This window comes from Pinus tabuliformis, chromosome 9 (assembly GCF_031772625.1).
Source record: "Pinus tabuliformis cultivar Carrire ecotype Pingquan chromosome 9, CPIR1, whole genome shotgun sequence".
Classification (NCBI taxonomy): Eukaryota; Viridiplantae; Streptophyta; class Pinopsida; order Pinales; family Pinaceae; genus Pinus; species Pinus tabuliformis.
The window spans coordinates 1,532,856,851-1,532,877,229 of NC_142307.1; the positions used below are offsets into that span (position 1 = coordinate 1,532,856,851).

Consider the following 20,379-nt stretch of genomic DNA (forward strand, 5'->3'; position numbering starts at 1 on the left):
TTTTGTCCTTCAAAGATCAATCTTGATCACCCCTTCTTTTGCCCTTCTAACTATCCTCAAATTCTTTCTCATGTGATTGTACTTATGTTATGGAGCAAGACACTACAACACTCCTGAAACTGTTCTTTTGGTTGCTCCAAATACTATCCTAAACTACGACACCAATCTTGCACTTTTTCTCCTTGTAGACGTCCACTTCTGCTCTCGAAAGCCCTTGGATATGAGTGAGACTTTTTATAAAGAACTCTTTCCTAACTAGGGCAACCTAAAGCAGGTCATGTTGCAACCCACTCCAACAACCTTTGATTTCTTCACTCCTACTGTAGATGAGTGTGGCCTATCCTTGGCTGCCATGTAAGCTACTAACACTCTAATAATCATCATTTCGTCCACTTGCAATACTTCATAAATCTCACCCTGTTGGAGAGAGCTTGCTTATGTTTTCATGCTCATATTTTGTCCTCAAAAGTCTCGTCCTAGTTTCCTACTCGTTGCTTTTACCTGCATAACCATAACCCAAAATAGTCCCAAAACCAGCCCTAACCATAATTGATCCTTTCTCCTTGGTTGCGGACTCGACCTCCTATTTCAGTGTTCACATGAGGAATAAGTGACTTGATTGGGTGAGGAATGAGGCTCTTCCCCATTCCTATTTATATCATTCCTTGGGGTGATGTCTAACCTTCTTAAATTGTCTCCTCAATTCAACTTGAAACTTAAGATAAATTCACCCAGAGAATCAAATAAAAATTCTTTTCTCTCAATCCACAAGGCCTCTCTTCGTGCTGCAAGTGGCCCCTTGTTCGTTTAAGGGTGCCCTACAATCTCCAAGTGCCAAGTGTCCAAATCCATACATGGTTTCACATCCACAAGTGACTTTGTGGTGCCAATTCATCCACAACTCTGGAGCTACAAAGGTTATGTGGTGAAGATGCACTAGACATTTTACAAACATGACACAAAGGATGAGTGAGGCATACCTTACTTAGGAAACCCATTAAAATATTAATTATTTTAATAAAATACAATCAATGTGGAATTTCACCAAATGATTTCTGGGTCTTGGAGATCTCTTGTGTTCTAGACCCTCCACCAAATTTTGGAGCTAGAGAACATCCCAATCTACTCTAAAATCAGCACTTCCCTCTATTGCCTAATGTGCTACTTGAATGAGGCAAACTTAGGGCATAGAGGGTTGCTACCTATCACTGCCAAAAGTCATTGTTCAACAACAAACATGGGCTAGTCAAGGTGCTCCCTTGACCTCGTTCTTTTGTCCTTCAAAGATCATTCTTGATCACCCCTTCTTTTGCCCTTCTAACTATCCTCAAATTCTTTCTCAAGCGATTGTACTTATGTCATGGAGCAAGACACTAAAACACTCCCAAAACTGTTCTTTTAGTTGCTCCAAATACTATCCTAAACTATGACACCAATCTTGCACTTCTGCTCCTTGTAGACGTCCACTTCTGCTCTCGAAAACCCTTGGATATGAGTGAGACTTTTTCTGAAGAACTCTTCCCTAACTAGGGCAACCTAAAGCAGGTCATGTTGCAACCCACTCCAACAACCTTTGATTTCTTCACTCCTATTGTAGATGAGTGTGGCCTATCCTTGGCTGCCAAGTAGGCTACTCAACTCTCTAATAATCATCATTTTGTCCACTTGTAATACTTCATAATTCTCAGGCTGGTTGAGAGAGCTTGCTTATGTTTTCATGCTCGTATTTTGTCCTCAAAAGTCTCGTCCTAGTTTCCTTCTCGTTGCTTTTACCTGAATAACCACAACCCAAAATAGTCCCAAAACCAACCCTAACCATAATTTATCCTTTCTCCTTGGTTGCAGACTCGACCTCCTATTTCAGTGTTCACATGAGGAATAAGTGACTTGATTGGGTGAGGAATGAGGCTCTTCCCCATTCCTATTTATATCATTCCTTAGGGTGATGTCTAACCTTCTTAAATTGTCTCCTCAAGTCAACTTGAAACTCAAGATAAATTCACCCACAGAATCAAATAAAAATTCTTTTCTCTCTATCCACAAGGCCTCTCTTCGTGCTACAAGTGGCCCCTTGTTCGTTTAAGGGTGCCCTACAATCTCCAAGTGACAAGTGTCCAAATCCATACATGGTTTCACATCCACAAGTGACTTTGTGGTGCCAATTCATCCACAACCCTAGAGCCTTGGGTTTTGAGTACCACCCAAGTTACCAATCTCAACACGTTCAATATGTTTCAATATGCTTGGATCTCTTTTATATAAAGGTTTATTTATCTTACGATAACATTGATTGCCTTATTCCTAGAAGAATTAGGTCTAGTTTAGAAAACTTATATATTTTGAGATATAGCATGGAATATAAATGGGCTTGAATTAAGTTGGTTCACAAGTTCATGCCTTGAACTGTCTAGTTTAACTTTTATTATAATTCTAATATTTTATTTTCTATGTACTGTAGATGGTTGTTTCCAGTGCGAAGGAATAAGTAGAATGCAAAATGGATTATACTCATATAAAAAAGTTCAAAGTCAGGTATGTTTCACATTGTGATTGATTGTTGCATTCAACTCTCGAACTTAACTTGTATAATGATTCTGACACCTTATGATGTATCTGTTGTAGATGGCGTGTTTTGGTGAGCATGGGTAAGTTGAATACAGAATGGAATGTCTTTCTGTATATAGCAAAATCTAAACGAAGTATGTTTGCTATTATGAATAATTATTTGTTTTGAATTATGCTTCCCATTAATATCTGTGTCTTTATTTTAACTTTATTCACACCTCTTTTTTTCCTTTTAGCGGAGGACAGGACACTACAATGGAGATAATGTGCAAAGGGGAAGTTTACAATTTTTTGTTTGTTGTTTTCTACTTGATTTATTTTTGTTGAAGTTCGTGCCTTCAAACTCTCTGGTTTGACTTTTATTAGAAATCTAATATTTTATTGTGTATCTATTGCAGATTGCTTATTCAAGTGAGCATGAAGATGTGAAATGCGAAATGGACTCTTCCCATTTATATAACAATTTCAAAGAAAGGTGTGTTTCTTATTATGATTAATTATTGCATACTCTCTAGTTTAACTTATATAACGATACTAATATCTTATTGTGTATCTTTTGTAGATGGTTGGTTCTGATGAGCATGAGCAAGTGGAATACAAAAGAGTGTCCATCATTATAAAACGAACTCTATGGGAGGTGTGTTTGCTATTATGAATAATTATTGATTTTGAAATATGTTTAACATGACTAATTGTCTATGTATTTTAACCTTATCCAACTTGCCTTTTTTCCCTTTTCGCAGAGGACAACACATTGCAGGAGAGATGATGTGCAGAGGGGATGTTTGCAATTTTTTCTTTGTTCTTGTCTGCATGTTTTGTTTTGTTTGAGTTTGAGCATGGCCATGCTCTATTGTACTCGTCTTCCTTTGTTTTGCAATTTTTTCTTGTTTTTTGTAGTATATATTGGTTTTGTTTGTTGGGTTTGTTGTACTCTTCCTTTATTTTGTTATTTTGTTTTTGTTTTCTGAACGTTTCTTGTAGTTTGGTCTTGGTTTTGTTTCTTGGGTGCGGAAATGGAAATGAAGGAAGCAGACAAAGAAAATTGAGGTTATTGTTCATAAATAAAGGTGAGTCAACATATCTACATGCAATGCACTTCACTTATAAGTATCTTTCGCTAATTTATGGCTCCATTTGTTTGCTATTCAAATTATTATATGTTTTATCTATGCTTTCATAGTCAACTATATTGATCTTTTTTATGTAGTGAACAACTACAATTGTATGGTCTACAAAGGTTAAGTGGTGAAGATGCACTAGACATTCTACAAACATGACACAAAGGATGAGTGAGGCATAGCTTACTTAGGAACCCCATTAAAATATTAATTATTTTAATAAAATACAATCCATGTGGAATTTCCCCAAATAATTCTGGGTCTTGGAGATCTCATGTGTTCTAGCCCCTACACAAAATTTTGGAGCTAGAGAACATCCCAGGCTACCCTAAAATCAACACTTCCCTCTATTGCCTACTTGTGCTACTTGAATGAGGCAAACTTAGGGCATAGAGGGTTGCTACCTATCACTGTCAAAAGTCCTTGTTCAACAACAAACATGGGCTAGTCAAAGTGCTCCCTTGACCTCGTTCTTTTGTCCTTCAAAGATCAATCTTGATCACCCCTTCTTTTGCCCTTCTAACTATCCTCAAATTCTTTCTCAAGTGATTGTACTTATGTTATGGAGCAAGACACTACAACACTCCCGGAACTGTTCTTTTGGTTGCTCCAAATACTATCCTAAACTATGACACCGATCTTGCACTTTTTCTCCTTGTAGACGTCCACTTCTGCTCTCGAAAACCCTTGGATATGAGTGAGACTTTTTATAAACAACTCTTTCCTAACTAGGGCAACCTAAAGCAGGTCATGTTGCAACCCACTCCAACAACCTTTGATTTCTTCACTCCTACTGTAGATGAGTGTGGCCTATCCTTGGCTGCCAAGTAAGCTACTCAACACTCTAATAATCATCATTTCGTCCACTTGCAATACTTCATAAATCTCAGCCTGTTGGAGAGAGCTTGCTTATGTTTTCATGCTCATATTTTGTCCTCAAAAGTCTCGTCCTAGTTTCCTACTCGTTGCTTTTACCTGCATAACCACAACCCAAAATAGTCCCAAAACCAGCCCTAACCATAATTGATCCTTTCTCCTTGGTTGCGGACTCGACCTCCTATTTCAGTGTTCACATGAGGAGTAAGTGACTTGATTGGGTGAGGAATGAGGCTCTTCCCCATTCCTATTTATATCATTCCTTGGGGTGATGTCTAACCTTCTTAAATTGTCTCCTCAAGTCAACTTGAAACTTAAGATAAATTCACCCAGAGAATCAAATAAAAATTCTTTTCTCTCAATCCACAAGGCCTCTCTTCGTGCTGCAAGTGGCCCCTTGTTTGTTTAAGGGTGCCCTACAATCTCCAAGTGCCAAGTGTCCAAATCCATACATGGTTTCACATCCACAAGTGACTTTGTGGTGCCAATTCATCCACAACTTTGGAGCTACAAAGGCTAAGTGGTGAAGATGCACTAGACATTTTACAAACATGACACAAAGGATGAGTGAGGCATACCTTACTTAGGAAACCCATTAAAATATTAATTATTTTAATAAAATACAATCCATGTGGAATTTCACCAAATGATTTCTGGGTCTTGGAGATCTCTTGTGTTCTAGCCCCTCCACCAAATTTTGGAGCTAGAGAACATCCCAGGCTACTCTAAAATCAGCACTTCCCTCTATTGCCTAATGTGCTACTTGAATGAGGCAAACTTAGGGCATAGAGGGTTGCTACCTATCACTGCCAAAAGTCCTTGTTCAATGACAAACATGGGCTAGTCAAGGTGCTCCCTTGACCTCGTTCTTTTGTCCTTCAAAGATCATTCTTGATCACCCCTTCTTTTGCCCTTCTAACTATCCTCAAATTCTTTCTCAAGCGATTGTACTTATGTCATGGAGCAAGACACTAAAACACTCCCAAAACTGTTCTTTTAGTTGCTCCAAATACTATCGTAAACTATGACACCAATCTTGCACTTCTGCTCCTTGTAGACGTCCACTTCTGCTCTCGAAAAGCCTTGGATATGAGTGAGACTTTTTTTGAAGAACTCTTCCCTAACTAGGGCAACCTAAAGCAGGTCATGTTGCAACCCACTCCAACAACCTTTGATTTCTTCACTCCTATTGTAGATGAGTGTGGCCTATCCTTGGCTGGCAAGTAGGCTACTCAACTCTCTAATAATCATCATTTTGTCCACTTGCAATACTTCATAAATCTCAGCCTGGTTGAGAGAGCTTGCTTATGTTTTCATGCTCGTATTTTGTCCTCAAAAGTCTCGTCCTAGTTTCCTTCTCGTTGCTTTTACCTGAATAACCACAACCCAAAATAGTCCCAAAACCAACCCTAACCATAATTGATCCTTTCTCCTTGGTTGCGGACTTGACCTCCTATTTCAGTGTTCACATGAGGAATAAGTGACTTGATTGGGTGAGGAATGAGGCTCTTCCCAATTCCTATTTATATCATTCCTTAGGATGATGTCTAACCTTCTTAAATTGTCTCCTCAAGTCAACTTGAAACCTAAGATAAATTCACCCACAGAATCAAATAAAAATTCTTTTCTCTCTATCCACAAGGCCTCTCTTCGTGCTACAAGTGGCCCCTTGTTCGTTTAAGGGTGCCCTACAATCTCCAAGTGCCAAGTGTCCAAATCCATACATGGTTTCACATCCACAAGTGACTTTGTGGTGCCAATTCATCCACAACCCTAGAGCCTTGGGTTTTGAGTACCACCCAAGTTACCAATCTCAACACGTTGAATATGTTTCAATATGCTTGGATCTCTTTTATATAAAGGTTTATTTATCTTACGATAACATTGATTGCCTTATTCCTAGAAGAATTATGTCTAGTTTAGAAAACTTATATATTTTGAGATATAGCATGGAATATAAATGGGCTTGAATTAAGTTGGTTCACAAGTTCATGCCTTGAACTGTCTAGTTTAAATTTTATTATAATTCTAATATTTTATTTTCTATCTACTGTAGATGGTTGTTTCCGGTGCGAAGGAATAAGTAGAATGCAAAATGGATTATACTCATATAAAAAGTTCAAAGTCAGGTATGTTTCACATTGTGATTGATTGTTGCATTCAACTCTCGAACTTAACTTGTATAATGATTCTGACACCTTATGATGTATCTGTTGTAGATGGCGTGTTTTGGTGAGCATGGGTAAGTTGAATACAGAATGGAATGTCTTTCTTTATATAGCAAAATATAAACGAAGTATGTTTGCTATTATGAATAATTATTTGTTTTGAATTATGCTTCCCATTAATATCTGTGTCTTTATTTTAACTTTATTCACACCTCTTTTTTTCCTTTTAGCGGAGGACAAGACACTACAATGGAGATAATGTGCAAAGGGGAAGTTTACAATTTTTTGTTTGTTGTTTTCTACTTGATTTATTTTTGTTGAAGTTCGTGCCTTCAAACTCTCTGGTTTGACTTTTATTAGAAATCTAATATTTTATTGTGTATCTATTGCAGATTGCTTATTCAAGTGAGCATGAAGATGTGAAATGCGAAATGGACTCTTCCCATTTATATAACAATTTCAAAGAAAGGTGTGTTTCTTATTATGATTAATTATTGCATACTCTCTAGTTTAACTTATATAACGATACTAATATCTTATTGTGTATCTTTTGTGGATGGTTGGTTCTGATGAGCATGAGCAAGTGGAATACAAAAGAGTGTCCACGATTATAAAACGAACTCTATGGGAGGTGTGTTTGCTATTATGAATAATTATTGATTTTGAAATATGTTTAACATGACTAATTGTCTATGTATTTTAACCTTATCCAACTTGCCTGTTTTCCCTTTTCGCAGAGGACAACACATTGCAGGAGAGATGATGTGCAGAGGGGATGTTTGCAATTTTTTCTTTGTTCTTGTCTGCATGTTTTGTTTTGTTTGAGTTTGAGCATGGCCATGCTCTATTGTACTCGTCTTCCTTTGTTTTGCAATTTTTTCTTATTTTTTGTAGTATATATTGGTTTTGTTTGTTGGGTTTGTTGTACTCTTCCTTTATTTTGTTATTTTGTTTTTGTTTTCTGAACGTTTCTTGTAGTTTGGTCTTGGTTTTGTTTCTTGGGTGCGGAAATGGAAATGAAGGAAGCAGACAAAGAAAATTGAGGTTATTGTTCATAAATGAAGGTGAGTCAACATATCTACATGCAATGCACTTCACTTAAAAGTATCTTTCGCTAATTTATGGCTCCATTTGTTTGCTATTAAAATTATTATATGTTTTATCTATGCTTTCATAGTCAACTATATTGATATTTTTTATGTACTGAGGAACTACAATTGTATGGTCTACAAAGGTTAAGTGGTGAATATGCACTAGACATTCTACAAATGGGACACAAAGGATGAGTGAGGCATACCTTACTTAAGAACCCCATTAAAATATTAATTATTTTAATAAAATACAATCCATGTGGAATTTCCCCAAATAATTCTGGGTCTTGGAGATCTCATGTGTTCTAGCCCCTCCACAAAATTTTGGAGCTAGAGAACATTCCAGGCTACCCTAAAATCAACACTTCCCTCTATTGCCTACTTGTGCTACTTGAATGAGGCAAACTTAGGGCATAGAGGGTTGCTACCTATCACTGTCAAAAGTCCTTGTTAACAACAAACATGGGCTAGTCAAAGTGCTCCCTTGACCTCGTTCTTTTGTCCTTCAAAGATCAATCTTGATCACCCCTTCTTTTGCCCTTCTAACTATCCTCAAATTCTTTCTCAAGTGATTGTACTTATGTTATGGAGCAAGACACTACAACACTCCCGAAACTGTTCTTTTGGTTGCTCCAAATACTATCCTAAACTACGACACCAATCTTGCACTTTTTCTCCTTGTAGACGTCCACTTCTGCTCTCGAAAACCCTTGGATATGAGTGAGACTTTTTATAAAGAACTCTTTCCTAACTAGGGCAACCTAAAGCAGGTCATGTTGCAACCCACTCCAACAACCTTTGATTTCTTCACTCCTACTGTAGATGAGTGTGGCCTATCCTTGGCTGCCAAGTAAGCTACTCAACACTCTAATAATCATCATTTCATCCACTTGCAATACTTCATAAATCTCAGCCTGTTGGAGAGAGCTTGCTTATGTTTTCATGCTCATATTTTGTCCTCAAAAGTCTCGTCCTAGTTTCCTACTCGTTGCTTTTACCAGCATAACCACAACCCAAAATAGTCCCAAAACCAGCCCCTAACCATAATTGATCCTTTCTCCTTGGTTGCGGACTCGACCTCCTATTTCAGTGTTCACATGAGGAATAAGTGACTTGATTGGGTGAGGAATGAGGCTCTTCCCCATTCCTATTTATATCATTCCTTGGGGTGATGTCTAACCTTCTTAAATTGTCTCCTCAAGTCAACTTGAAACTTAAGATAAATTCACCCAAAGAATCAAATAAAAATTCTTTTCTCTCAATCCACAAGGTCTCTCTTCGTGCTGCAAGTGGCCCCTTGTTCGTTTAAGGGTGCCCTACAATCTCCAAGTGCCAAGTGTCCAAATCCATACATGGTTTCACATCCACAAGTGACTTTGTGGTGCCAATTCATCCACAACTTTGGAGCTACAAAGGCTAAGTGGTGAAGATGCACTAGACATTTTACAAACATGACACAAAGGATGAGTGAGGCATACCTTACTTAGGAAACCCATTAAAATATTAATTATTTTAATAAAATACAATCCATGTGGAATTTCACCAAATGATTTCTGGGTCTTGGAGATCTCTTGTGTTCTAGCCCCTCCACCAAATTTTGGAGCTAGAGAACATCCCAGGCTACTCTAAAATCAGCACTTCCCTCTATTGCCTAATGTGCTACTTGAATGAGGCAAACTTAGGGCATAGAGGGTTGCTACCTATCACTGCCAAAAGTCCTTGTTCAACGACAAACATGGGCTAGTCAAGGTGCTCCCTTGACCTCGTTCTTTTGTCCTTCAAAGATCATTCTTGATCACCCCTTCTTTTGCCCTTCTAACTATCCTCAAATTCTTTCTCAAGCGATTGTACTTATGTCATGGAGCAAGACACTAAAACACTCCCAAAACTGTTCTTTTAGTTGCTCCAAATACTATCCTAAACTATGACACCAATCTTGCACTTCTGCTCCTTGTAGACGTCCACTTCTGCTCTCGAAAACCCTTGGATATGAGTGAGACTTTTTCTGAAGAACTCTTCCCTAACTAGGGCAACCTAAAGCAGGTCATGTTGCAACCCATTCCAACAACCTTTGATTTCTTCACTCCTATTGTAGATGAGTGTGGCCTATCCTTGGTTGCCAAGTAGGCTACTCAACTCTCTAATAATCATCATTTTGTCCACTTGCAATACTTCATAAATCTCAGCCTGGTTGAGAGAGCTTGCTTATGTTTTCATGCTCGTATTTTGTCCTCAAAAGTCTCGTCCTAGTTTCCTTCTCGTTGCTTTTACCTGAATAACCACAACCCAAAATAGTCCCAAAACCAACCCTAACCATAATTGATCCTTTCTCCTTGGTTGCGGACTCGACCTCCTATTTCAGTGTTCACATGAGGAATAAGTGACTTGATTGGGTGAGGAATGAGGCTCTTCCCCATTCCTATTTATATCATTCCTTAGGATGATGTCTAACCTTCTTAAATTGTCTCCTCAAGTCAACTTGAAACTTAAGATAAATTCACCCACAGAATCAAATAAAAATTCTTTTCTCTCTATCCACAAGGCCTCTCTTCGTGCTACAAGTGGCCCCTTGTTCGTTTAAGGGTGCCCTACAATCTCCAAGTGCCAAGTGTCCAAATCCATACATGGTTTCACATCCACAAGTGACTTTGTGGTGCCAATTCATCCACAACCCTAGAGCCTTGGGTTTTGAGTACCACCCAAGTTACCAATGTCAACACGTTCAATATGTTTCAATATGCTTGGATCTCTTTTATATAAAGGTTTATTTATCTTACGATAACATTGATTGCCTTATTCCTGGAAGAATTATGTCTAGTTTAGAAAACTTATATATTTTGAGATATAGCATGGAATATAAATGGGCTTGAATTAAGTTGGTTCACAAGTTCATGCCTTGAACTGTCTAGTTTAAATTTTATTATAATTCTAATATTTTATTTTCTATCTACTGTAGATGGTTGTTTCCAGTGCGAAGGAATAAGTAGAATGCAAAATGGATTATACTCATATAAAAAGTTCAAAGTCAGGTATGTTTCACATTGTGATTGATTGTTGCATTCAACTCTCGAACTTAACTTGTATAATGATTCTGACACCTTATGATGTATCTGTTGTAGATGGCGTGTTTTGGTGAGCATGGGTAAGTTGAATACAGAATGGAATGTCTTTCTTTATATAGCAAAATCTAAACGAAGTATGTTTGCTATTATGAATAATTATTTGTTTTGAATTATGCTTCCCATTAATATCTGTGTCTTTATTTTAACTTTATTCACACCTCTTTTTTTCCTTTTAGCGGAGGACAAGACACTACAATGGAGATAATGTGCAAAGGGGAAGTTTACAATTTTTTGTTTGTTGTTTTCTACATGATTTATTTTTGTTGAAGTTCGTGCCTTCAAACTCTCTGGTTTGACTTTTATTAGAAATCTAATATTTTATTGTGTATCTATTGCAGATTGCTTATTCAAGTGAGCATGAAGATGTGAAATGCGAAATGGACTCTTCCCATTTATATAACAATTTCAAAGAAAGGTGTGTTTCTTATTATGATTAATTATTGCATACTCTCTAGTTTAACTTATATAACGATACTAATATCTTATTGTGTATCTTTTGTAGATGGTTGGTTCTGATGAGCATGAGCAAGTGGAATACAAAAGAGTGTCCATCATTATAAAACGAACTCTATGGGAGGTGTGTTTGCTATTATGAATAATTATTGATTTTGAAATATGTTTAACATGACTAATTGTCTATGTATTTTAACCTTATCCAACTTGCCTTTTTTCCCTTTTCGCAGAGGACAACACATTGCAGGAGAGATGATGTGCAGAGGGGATGTTTGCAATTTTTTCTTTGTTCTTGTCTGCATGTTTTGTTTTGTTTGAGTTTGAGCATGGCCATGCTCTATTGTACTCGTCTTCCTTTGTTTTGCAATTTTTTCTTGTTTTTTGTAGTATATATTGGTTTTGTTTGTTGGGTTTGTTGTACTCTTCCTTTGTTATTTTGTTTTTGTTTTCTGAACGTTTCTTGTAGTTTGGTCTTGGTTTTGTTTCTTGGGTGCGGAAATGGAAATGAAGGAAGCAGACAAAGAAAATTGAGGTTATTGTTCATAAATAAAGGTGAGTCAACATATCTACATGCAATGCATTTCACTTAAAAGTATCTTTCGCTAATTTATGGCTCCATTTGTTTGCTATTAAAATTATTATATGTTTTATCTATGCTTTCATAGTCAACTATATTGATATTTTTTATGTACTGAGGAACTACATTTGTATGGTCTACAAAGGTTAAGTGGTGAATATGCACTAGACATTCTACAAACGGGACACAAAGGATGAGTGAGGCATACCTTACTTAAGAACCCCATTAAAATATTTATTATTTTAATAAAATACAATCCATGTGGAATTTCCCCAAATAATTCTGGGTCTTGGAGATCTCATGTGTTCTAGCCCCTCCACAAAATTTTGGAGCTAGAGAACATCCCAGGCTACCCTAAAATCAACACTTCCCTCTATTGCTTACTTGTGCTACTTGAATGAGGCAAACTTAGGGCATAGAGGGTTGCTACCTATCACTGTCAAAAGTCCTTGTTAACAACAAACATGGGCTAGTCAAAGTGCTCCCTTGACCTCGTTCTTTTGTCCTTCAAAGATCAATCTTGATCACCCCTTCTTTTTCCCTTCTAACTATCCTCAAATTCTTTCTCAAGTGATTGTACTTATGTTATGGAGCAAGACACTACAACACTCCCGAAACTGTTCTTTTGGTTGCTCCAAATACTATCCTAAACTACGACACCAATCTTGCACTTTTTCTCCTTGTAGACGTCCACTTCTGCTCTCGAAAACCCTTGGATATGAGTGAGACTTTTTATAAAGAACTCTTTCCTAAGTAGGGCAACCTAAAGCAGGTCATGTTGCAACCCACTCCAAAAACCTTTGATTTCTTCACTCCTACTGTAGATGAGTGTTGCCTATCCTTGGCTGCCAAGTAAGCTACTCAACACTCTAATAATCATCATTTCATCCACTTGCAATACTTCATAAATCTCAGCCTGTTGGAGAGAGCTTGCTTATGTTTTCATGCTCATATTTTGTCCTCAAAAGTCTCGTCCTAGTTTCCTACTCGTTGCTTTTACCTGCATAACCACAACCCAAAATAGTCCCAAAACCAACCCCTAACCATAATTGATCCTTTCTCCTTGGTTGCGGACTCGACCTCCTATTTCAGTGTTCACATGAGGAATAAGTGACTTGATTGGGTGAGGAATGAGGCTCTTCCCCATTCCTATTTATATCATTCCTTGGGGTGATGTCTAACCTTCTTAAATTGTCTCCTCAAGTCAACTTGAAACTTAAGATAAATTCACCCAGAGAATCAAATAAAAATTCTTTTCTCTCAATCCACAAGGCCTCTCTTCGTGCTGCAAGTGGCCCCTTGTTCGTTTAAGGGTGCCCTACAATCTCCAAGTGCCAAGTGTCCAAATCCATACATGGTTTCACATCGACAAGTGACCTTGTGGTGCCAATTCATCCACAACCCTGGAGCCTTTGGTTTTGAGTACCACCCAAGTTATCAATCTCAAGATTCTTAACATGAATAGGATATCAATACTAGGGCCATAGACTTTATCATTAAGCTGCCTCACTCAAAAATTATTTGTTTCTTTGAAAAAATATTGCATTTTGAACATTACTACAAAAAAAATTGCAAAAAGGGCAAAACGCTCCCGAAAACGCAGGGAGCGAAAAAATTTTTAGGGAGCGATTTCGGAAGCGCGCTCCCGACCCGCTCCCGCCCGGAGCGTGGATTAGGAGCAGGATCGAGGAGGAGGGGGGTGCTCCCCCGTAACACTGCTTTGGTCTCCTTTTGGTTGGTTGCACACCAATATAATAGTGTACTACACCCTCCCTTTTGGTTGGTAGCACACCAATATAATAGTGTACTACACCCTCCCTTTTGGTTGGTTGCACACCAATATAATGGTGTGCTACGCCCTCTATTCAGATACTGACATGCCTGCATTTGTGTTATAGGAGTTGTGTTTTCCAAGCATATAGTTCACATATATTCCTATACTGTGGCAGGCGATTCTAGACAACATCTAGTGTCTTGCTTACATGCTTAAAGGCCAACCTGTACATTCTTTGTATGTGTGTAAAATTAATTTTGTATTGAAAGTATAATTTATTAACATTGATATAATTTAAACAGATTGACGCAATTGCTGGTGGTGTGAATGATATTGCTTTTTCACACCCTAGCTACCAGCTCTTCATAATAATTACATGTGGGGATGATAAGACCATCAAGGTAATCTGCTTTATCATATGTGTCAAGACTCATTCTAATAGTTGTCGTTTATTTATCTGTATATGAAAATTTGAAAAATAAAGGAAAACAATATTGTGTTATGCTTGTAGGTGTGGAATGCAGTAACTGGTTGAAAGCAGTACACATTTGAAGGCCATGAAGCAGCTATATGTTCTGTTTGTCTTCACCGCAAGAAAATATTCAGGTACTTTGTTCCTTGATACCTGAAGAATTTATGTGAATTGCAGTTGAGGAATATTAAGAATTTATGTGAATTTCAATTGAGGAATATTAAATTCTAGTTGTTTTGTAGTTACATTGCATATTCTATTTTTGTTTGATGTTTGGCTTCCTGTGAATTTTTAGCCATATGACAAATACTTTATTGCACTAAGGATAGATGGATTATGATTCTTTCTTCGTATGCAGTTTATTTTTTTTACAGCTATTGATTGAAAGATTAAAGCCTAGTTATATGATCTTGCGGAATCTACTTTATTGCACTAAGGATAGATGGATTATGATTCTTTGTTCGTATGCAGTTTATTTTTTTTACAGCTATTGATTGAAAGATTAAAGCCTAGTTATATGATCTTGCGGAATCTTTCGGGTCTTATAGTGCTGATGGAACAAGGTAAAATGTTAACTTGGAATGGTGTTTAGTTAGTACAGTGTCTTCATGTGTAACTGAGGTTTACTTTCTCCAATTTTCTATATTTGCTCTGTCAAATCCATGTTCTTTCTCAATTTTACTCTCTCAATTTTCTATATTTGCTCTGTTAAATCCATGTTCTTTCTGAAGTATATAATCATTTGTATTTTTTACTAGGCTCTTCTCCTGTGGAACAAGTAAAGATGGTGATTCAAACCTGGTTGAGTGGAATGAAAGCGAGGGAACAATCCAGTGGACATACTCTGATTTTAAGCGTTCCTTAGGTGTTCTGCAATTTGATACAACCAGGAATAGGTTGTTGGCAGCTGGTGATGAATTTCAAATAAAGTTCTGGGACATGACTGACAACAATTGATGTTGAGGGTAGTTCGGTAAGAAGTTATTTTTGGAGATGAGGATGGTTTATTTTTAGAGTTTCAAAACATTATTTTAAGTTTTCTTGATCACATCTCAATGTATAATCCTTCGCTTATTTTCAAAAAGATCCAGGCTAGTCCCTATTGGCAGTCACGGCATAAAAATTTTACCCAACGCAGAGGGATTAATTTCGCTTAACTTGCATGCTAGAGAGTAGATCCTTTGAAGGAACGAGGGTGCCACCAGAGACAATGGCAACAAAGGTAAATTGCTTCTTCCATGCACATTTACTGTGTACATGCACTACTAATTAATGGTAAAGTTTAAACTCTAACTAGATCATTTTTACTATGCAGACTTCAATTGTGAATGCCATGCCTCCTGTAGTCACTGCTCCTGGTTCCCTTCGCAGTGCTATAGAACGTTCGGACAGACTTCCACCTGCATTGTCAATGACCAATTTTGTAAGAGCTTTCTCCTAAAATTATTTCTTTAGAATCTAGCATATTTGTCCAGCATTATTCAGTTTAGTTTGTTACATATATCTTATCATTTTCTAAACTTCACTCAGAGTCCAGATATTGTTGCTTTCAAGTTTCCATATAGCATAGGATTTTGTTCTTTTCCCTTTTCACATGCTCTATTAGCCATTATTTTGGCATATCTTTTATAGGAATAGGATGATATGATCAATGAATTCTAACAATTATCTGACACTCGAGACAACATGTGTGCAGAGTAGTATAGACTCTAGATAGACAGTCGGACCCCAGATGTTAAACGAAGGCTTCTAGATGAGGTCACAGACAAGAGCAAGAACTGGAAATTGACTGAGATCACTGATTCGGGTCAGTGTAGGTCGCCTGCGAGCAAGGTATGCAATCATCCCTCTATTACAGAAAACACTAAAGGTTGACATACTTTACAATTTTATGTGCTACAAATTCTGTCGATATTGATCCAAACAAGTAATGTGCTATTTCTTGCAGGTGGTAAAACTGATATACACCAATTCCGGTGTTGTTGTCTTAGTACTGACATCCATTGCACTCCATAAGCTATGGAAATGGCCACGGAGTGACCGGAATCCATCCGGAAAGGTGGGGTTCTTTAGTAGTTGTTGTTTGCTTCTTTTTTATTTTAGCTTGTTTTATTTATTTATTTGTTTTAGCTTGTTTTATTTATTTATTTGTTTATTATACGTTTGGATATATAATTTGCAGTTGTATTTTATGTAGTAATGAGTGACGTGTAACTAAGAGTTAGTATCTTGTTCCACCGTCTACAGAGTTTTATTCGAATACAGATGTGGCAGCCAGCGAGTGGGATTGGGATTGTTATGGATAATGACGTTGGTGATACAAATCCAGAAGAAGCCGCTGCTTGTATAGCTTTGTCTAAGAATGATTCCTATGTAATGTCTGCTTCCGGTGGCAAGGTCTCCTTATTCAATATGATGGCATTTAAGGTAAGAGAACCTTTTACCTAAAGACCAGTTTCATTTTAATGTTTCCGATGATATATAATTTCAGTTTTGGTACATTGGTCTGCTTAGGGTTTATTCTCTAATGTCTCACCTTCAACTTTCAAATTATGTGGGTAATGGGGTTCAGTTCCTCTACAAGGTTCTTGTGTAATTTTCCTTACTATAGGCTAAGAATCCAAAGGCTCCCAATTTTCATGGGATGCTGATTAGTGATTCATTGCAGGTCATGACAACTTTCATGCCACCTCCTTCTGCAGCCACTTTTCTGGCTTTCCACCCTCAGGACATAACATCCTTGTAATTGCCATGGAGGATTCAACAATTCAAATATACAATGTTTGAGTTGATGAGATGCTGCGTGTGAATATCTCTTTCAATACTTATCTCTTCCAAAGCTCATCTTTAAGTGGCATGCTCTGAACCTGCTGCAATTTTTACAGGTAAAAGCAAAGCTCAAGGGCCACCAAAAGAAAATCACAGGCCTGGCTTTTTCACATGCTTTGATTGTGTTGGTATCTTTCACATGTTTTGAATGTGTTGGTATCTTCTGGAGCTGATACCCATGTATATGGTTTCTTTTATTATTAAATATAGTCTGACTCCATGATGTTCACTTTAAAGTTTACATAAATTTACGGAGTAGAAATGTTCATGTACTCACAACCACGTCTTTTGGCAGTTATGTCCCTGGGGCATAGATGGGTGGGACAAGCGAAAGTCAAAAGTTGTACCAGTACAACCAGGAAGATCGTCACCACCAGTGGGGATACAAGAGTACAGTTTCATAATGATCAAATTCACTTGTTGGTTGTGCATGAGAGCCAGCTTTGCTATATATGATGCTTCCAAGTTGGAGCACTTGTGCTATGTAAGTACTTGTAAGCAGTGTTAAATTAAACATAGACAATAATATAATGTCACTTACCTTCTGTATCTGATTGGATGACCTTGTTACATGGTTGCATTTGCAGTGGTCTCCTGATGATCCCCTATCTGCTATTTCAAGTGTCATATACTCGTGTCAGTGTCCTAGTTTATGCGAGCTTCTGAGCTTCTGTGATAGTGGACTTGGAGTGTTTGATGCAGAATATCCGCTCCTATTTCAAGTGTCATATACTCACGTGACAGCGTGTACTAGTTTATGTGAGCTTCTGAGCTTCTGTGATAGTGCAGTTGGAGTGTTTCATGCAGAATATTTGCTCCGATTTCAAGTGCCTTATACTCATGCGACAGCATCCTAGTTTATGCGAGCTTCTGAGCTTCTGTGATAGTGCAGTTGGAGTGTTTGATGCAGAAAGCTTGAGGCCTCACTGCCCCATTGCACCTTCTGCATATTTACCATCGGGAATGAACAGGTAAATGGGCTCTTTCATTCTGTCATGGTTGATACATCTATTTTTTAGATTTGGATTTTGACAAGGCATATTATGATTTAATTTATTGTTTGGTTATTTATTCAGCAGTAATGCCTATTCTCAGTCGTTGCATCACATCCATCGGAACCGAATCAATTTGTTCTTGGAAAAACAGATGGAGTTCATGTTATTGAGCCTTCAGAGTGAGAAGGGAAATCGGGTGATGGACCTCCCCCAAATAATGCAACTGTCGGATCAAATCCATCATTTAAGTAACCAAGGTTCGGCACTACCCTCAAGGTAGTTCAATGGAAACATAAAAACAATTTGAAGTGCACTCTTTATTTACAAGAATACCATGAATAATTGCCGCTTCTTGTCAGTGAAATGCCTGACTTGTGTTCCAGTTGTTGAGGCAGTATGGGTGGGACAAGCGAAAGTCAAAAGTTGTACCAGTACAACCAGGAAGATCGTCACCACCAGTGGGGGTACAAGAGTACAGTTTCATAATGATCAAATTCACCTCTTTGTTGTACATAAGAGCCAGCTTTGCTCTATATGATGCTTCCATGTTGGAGCACTTGTGCTATAAGTACTTGTAAGCAGTGTTAAATTAAACATAGACAATAATATAATGTCACTTACCTTCTGTATCTGATTGGATGACCTTGTTACATGGTTGCATTTGCAGTGGTCTCCTGATGATCCCCTATCTGCTATTTCAAGTGCCATATATTCGTGTCAGTGCCCTAGTTTATGCGAGCTTCTGTGATAGTGCACTTGGAGTGTTTGATGCAGAATATCCGCTCCTATTTCAAGTGTCATATACTCATGTGACAGCGTACTAGTTTATGCGAGCTTCTGAGCTTCTGTGATAGTGCAGTTGGAGTGTTTGATGCAGAATATTTGCTCCTATTTCAAGTGCCGCTCTGTGGATTAAATTGAAACGACACGACTGATGAGCTATTTAGTAAGGTTGGGACTCGGGAGCACCTCAAGGTCAAAGGCTGGCCACTGCCAGCGTGCATTAATGTCGAACAGAAAAGAGTTGGGGCCAACAATGGGAGGGAAAGCAGAATAGGATTTTAGTAATGGAGTTAACCAACGCCAACGCAAGAAAGAGGCTTCAATTGTGTCGCCTGATGGGATTCAAACTACATTGATATTATATGTCTTTAAACACCGGGCTTGGCTTTTAAATTTGTATTTGGTATTATAATTCCCACTGCCAATAAATTTATAAAACATGAGGGTTGATATGTGTGCATTGCTGATTTATTATGATATGTCACCATAAGTCTAAAATTGATCGTAGAATTGACAGTTAAGAAATGGGCAATTGTTGTCATTATCTGGAATCGAATCAGATTATAGAATGAATATATGGATGTTTTAAGTCATGCGCTGCCAGCTCACCTGCAGGTGCACGCTCTTATCATTTTCCGTGAGTCCTTCTCTTCAAATTGTTTTTTGGTAAAGTTAGATATGCCCCAGCAGCTGATGCTAATTTTAAAACTTTATATGTTTTGATAATAATAACTTCCTACTTACAGCTTGGTGATGTGAATCATTTCTGGTGTACAGTCTGCTTGTTTAGAAGAATGCTGTAAAGATTGCACCTCAATTATCTGCCGCATAGCTTATAGGCCAAACGATCATTACTTCTCGCTTTGGAGCATCTGTAAAAGCTCCATTCCAGCGTGCAATTTAATCAAGGTTTCCTCCGAATCTTTTAAGAAACAACAGAAATCTATCCGGGAATTCTGCTGCCCTCCGTCTCTGGTTTGTGGCACCTCTTCCTTCATGGGTGGGACAAGCTAAAGTCAAAAGTTGTACCAGTACAACCAGGAAGATCGTCACCACCAGTGGGGGTACAAGAGTACAGTTTCATAATGATCAAATTCACCTCTTTCTTGTGCATAAGAGCCAGCTTTGCTCTATATGATGCTTCCAAGTTGGAGCGCTTTTGCTATAAGTACTTGTAACCAGTGTCAAATTAAACATAGACAATAATATAATGTCACTTACCCTCTGTATCTGATTGGATGACCTTGCCCTATTTCAAGTGCCATATATTCGTGTCAGTGCCCTAGTTTATGCGAGCTTCTGTGATAGTGCAGTTGCAGAGTTTGATGCAGAATATCCGCTCCTATTTCAAGTGTCATATACTCATGTGACAGCGTACTAGTTTATGCGAGCTTCTGAGCTTCTGTGATAGTGTAGTTGGAGTGTTTGATGCAGAATATTTGCTCCTATTTCAAGTGCCTTATACTCGTGCGACAGCGTCCTAGTTTATGCGAACTTCTGAGCTTCTGTGATAGTGCAGTTGGAGTGTTTGATGCAGGAAAGCTTGAGGCCCC

General features: G+C 37.9%; 2 long non-coding RNA genes and 1 pseudogene across 3 annotated transcripts; all 3 read left to right on the plus strand.

Moving 5' to 3' along the window:
* The first annotated feature begins 6,779 nt into the window (after positions 1-6,779).
* LOC149154457 (uncharacterized) lies at positions 6,780-7,791 on the plus strand. Its single transcript, XR_016263660.1, has 3 exons — positions 6,780-6,804; positions 6,961-7,361; positions 7,468-7,791. It is a non-coding gene; the product is annotated as an uncharacterized LOC149154457 (long non-coding RNA).
* Positions 7,792-11,110: 3,319 nt separating this feature from the next.
* LOC149154458 (uncharacterized) lies at positions 11,111-15,441 on the plus strand. The gene is made up of 8 exons (XR_016262615.1): positions 11,111-11,358; positions 11,446-11,520; positions 11,627-11,948; positions 14,050-14,148; positions 14,259-14,353; positions 14,691-14,782; positions 14,978-15,192; positions 15,305-15,441. It is a non-coding gene; the product is annotated as an uncharacterized LOC149154458 (long non-coding RNA).
* Positions 15,442-15,528: 87 nt separating this feature from the next.
* Positions 15,529-20,177, plus strand: LOC149154459 (protein TOPLESS-RELATED PROTEIN 2-like; annotated as a pseudogene). Its single transcript, XR_016263351.1, has 10 exons — positions 15,529-15,642; positions 15,933-16,052; positions 16,168-16,278; positions 16,467-16,646; positions 16,888-17,104; positions 17,363-17,532; positions 17,636-18,019; positions 18,125-18,617; positions 18,711-19,463; positions 19,604-20,177. The product of XR_016263351.1 is annotated as a protein TOPLESS-RELATED PROTEIN 2-like (transcript).
* The last annotated feature ends 202 nt before the right edge of the window (positions 20,178-20,379 follow it).